Genomic DNA, 3,405 nt, shown 5'->3' with positions numbered 1-3,405 from the left:
CCTTCTGGCAGTTGCCCCAGCTTTCTTTCCACCAGCTGGAGTCTTGCACAAGCCTAGGAGACCCTAGGGATTCTGTGGAGCGTGGTGTGGAAGCCTGCTCAGCTCTTCCAGAAGGCAGCCACCAGCAGGCTCTGGTTGCCTGGCAACCGACCACACAACATTCCATCGCCTGGCTGCGATGGGAGAGGGAGGCGGCTGCCAGGAAAGGAGCACCTCTGCCCCTCCTGGAGAGGCCTGTAACACCCCATCAAATCGGGGGTGCAATGGAGAGGATGGGGCTCCCTTGGCCAAGAAATTGCCTCTCTTCGTGCCCCACGTTTGGCCAAGCTTCTTCCTGGCTGGGTGGGATTGCCTCACTATCTGGGCCACGCTTGTGTGTACTCAGTTAATGGCTCGAAAGAATAATTACTGGGCACGCACTGCTAGCCAGGCCCTGGGTGGAGTCATTCACTCCCAGCCCTTTGAGGCGCCACTCCCTGTCCTGGTGATGGGGCTCCTCTGGCTATTTCTCAGGCAGCCCCCAGCCTGGTTAGGGAAAGGGAGACCATCAGGACCTCCTAGTGGAGACCAGCTTAGAAGGGATGGTCTGGACTTGGGGCATGGGGTGATGGGAGAAGCTGAGATAGTTTGGGCATTTATTTATTTATTTATTTATTTATTTGACATGGAGTTTCGCTCTGTCACCCAGGCTGGAGTGCAGAGGCTCGATCTCGGCTCACTGCAACCTCTGCCTCCCAGGTTCAAGCGATTCTCGTGCCTCAGCCTCCCGAGTAGCTGGGATTACAGGTGAACTCCACCATGCCCGGCTAATTTTTGTATTTTTCTTAGAGATGGGCTTTCACCATGTTGGCCAGGCTGGTCTTGAAATCCTGACCTCAAGTGAGCCACCTGCCTTGGCCTCCCAAAGTGCTGGGATTACAGGCTGAGCCACCAAGCCCGGCCAATAGTTTGGGCTTTACTGTGGGTTGGATGCTATGCTCAGTGCTATATAGTATCTAAATTAATCCCTAAGACAGCCCTGTGGGGGGTGGGTGGTACTAGGGAAAAGTACCAAGAGTAATATAAAAAGTACCCTTGGGTTCTTCAATTCAAAGCAACAAACACTAGCATCTTGTCCTCCCTGCTTCTGGTCATTTTATTTTCCATTTTAAATAATTTATTTTCCATTCAAAGAAATGTATTTTCTTAATGTAGAGCAATGCTGTTTCAAAAACCTGTAGTTCCTTTTAATCCTACATTGCTTAAAAAACTCCTAAGGATTTTGTTAGAGCATGTTTTAAAAAACAGAACTAGGGCCGAGTGCGGTGGCTGTTGCCTGTAATCTCAGCACTCTGGGAGGCCAAGGTGAGAGGATTGCTTGAGCCCAGGAGTTCCAGCCCAGCCTGTGTAACATTTTGTAGAGACCCCATCTGTACAAAAAATAATAAGATTAGCTGGGGGTAGTGGCATATGTCTGTAGTTCCAGCTACTTGGGAAGCTGAGGCAGGAGGATTGCTTGAGCCCAGGAGGTTGAGGTTGCAGTAAGCTATGATCACTCCACTGCACTCCAGTCTGGGCAACAGAGCAAGACCCTGTCTCAATCAATCAATCAATCAATCAATATCTAAGAAATTAAAAAGAACTAAAATAAGGTACATTTTATCTTTGAGAATTTTTTAAAATTAAATTGGACACACTATCTTTCTGCACAAATTGATGTGAAGTTACAATAAGATATGATCTCATTTTTTCTTTCTTTCTTTTTTTTTATTTTTTTGAGATGGAGTCTCACTCTGTGACCTAGGCTGGAGTGCAGTGGCACGATCTCCTCTCACTGCAACCTCCGCCTCCTGGGTTCAAGCAAGTCTCCTGCCTCAGTCTCTGGAGTAGCTGGGATTGCAGGTGCGCACCACCACATCTGGCTAGCTTTTTGTATCTTTAGTAGAGATGGGTTTTCGCCATGTTGGCCAGGCTAGTCTCGAACTCCTGACTTCAGGCGATCTGCGCGCCTCCCAAAGTGCTGGGATTACAGGCATGAGCCACCTTGCCTGGCTTCATTTTTTTCTTAATTTTTTAAAAGATAAAGGTATCTTTTACAAAAAGTAAAAGTCACTTTTTCCATATACCGTTCTATGGATTTTGGCAAATGCATAAAGTCCTGTAATCACCACCACAATCAATATACAGAACATTTCCATCACCCCAAAAAGCCCTTGTGCCCCTTTATAATCAACCCTTCCCTCCACCCCAGCCTCTGGCAACTTCTACATATTCTTTGTCCTTCGAGTTTTACCTTTTGCAGGATATCATACATGAAATTGTGATATATACTTTGTAGCCCTTTGAGTCTGCCTTCTTTCACTTAGTAATATTCATTTGAGATTCATTCATATTGATATGTGTATCAGTAGCTCATTCTCTTTCATTGCTGGGTACATTATATTATGAATACTATAGTTTGTTGATTCATTCCCCAGATGAAAGACAGGTGAGTTGCTTCCAGTTCTGGGCACTTGCAAATACAGGCTGTATTCATGTGCAGGTTTTTGTGCAAACGTAGGTTTTCATTTTGCTTGTGTAAATATGTCAGAGTGGTATTGCTGTGTCGTATGGTAAGTGTATGTTTAACTGTATAAAAAACTGCAAGCTGTTATTCAAGGTGGCTGTACTATTTTTATATTCACACTAGCAATGTACCAGAGTTCTAGTTGTTCCATTACGAGAGTTTTAGTTGCTCCATATCCTCACCAGCAGTTGGTATTGTCAGTTTTTTTAAAAGTCATTTTATGGCCAGGTGCTGTGGCTCACACCTGTAATCCCAGCACTTTGGGAGGCCGAGGCAGGTGGATCACCTGAGGTCACCAAGACCAGCCTGGGCAACATGGTGAAACCCAGTTTCTACTAAAAATACAAAAATTAGCCAGGCATGGGGGCGTGTGCCTGTAATCCCAGCTACTCAGGAGGCTGAGGCAGGAGAATCGCTTGAACCTGGGAGGCAGAGGTTGCAGTGAGCTGAGATTGCACCAGTGCACTCCAGCCTGGGCAATAAGAGTGAGACTCTGTCTCGAAAAAAAAAAAAAAAGGTCATTTTAATATTTGTGTTGTAGTATAGATTATGGTTTAATTTTTTTTTTTTTTTTTTTGAGACAAGGTCTGGCTCTACCACAAGGCTGGAATGCAGTGGCACAATCTTGGCTCACTGCAACCTCTACCTCCCAGACTCAAGCCATCCTCCCACCTCAGCCTCCCAAGAAACTGGGACCTCAGTCAGGTGCCACCACACCCAGCTAATTTTTGTATTTTTTGTAGGTGGGGTTTCACCATGTTGTCCAGGCTGGTCTTGAACTTGCGTGCTCAAGCTATCCGCCTGCCTCTGCCTCCCAAAGTGCTGAGATTATAGGCATTAGCCACCACACCCGGCCTAGA

The sequence above is a fragment of the Nomascus leucogenys genome, chromosome 10, assembly GCF_006542625.1.
Source record: "Nomascus leucogenys isolate Asia chromosome 10, Asia_NLE_v1, whole genome shotgun sequence".
NCBI lineage: Eukaryota > Metazoa > Chordata > Mammalia > Primates > Hylobatidae > Nomascus > Nomascus leucogenys.
Note: the sequence above shows the minus strand (reverse complement) of the source record.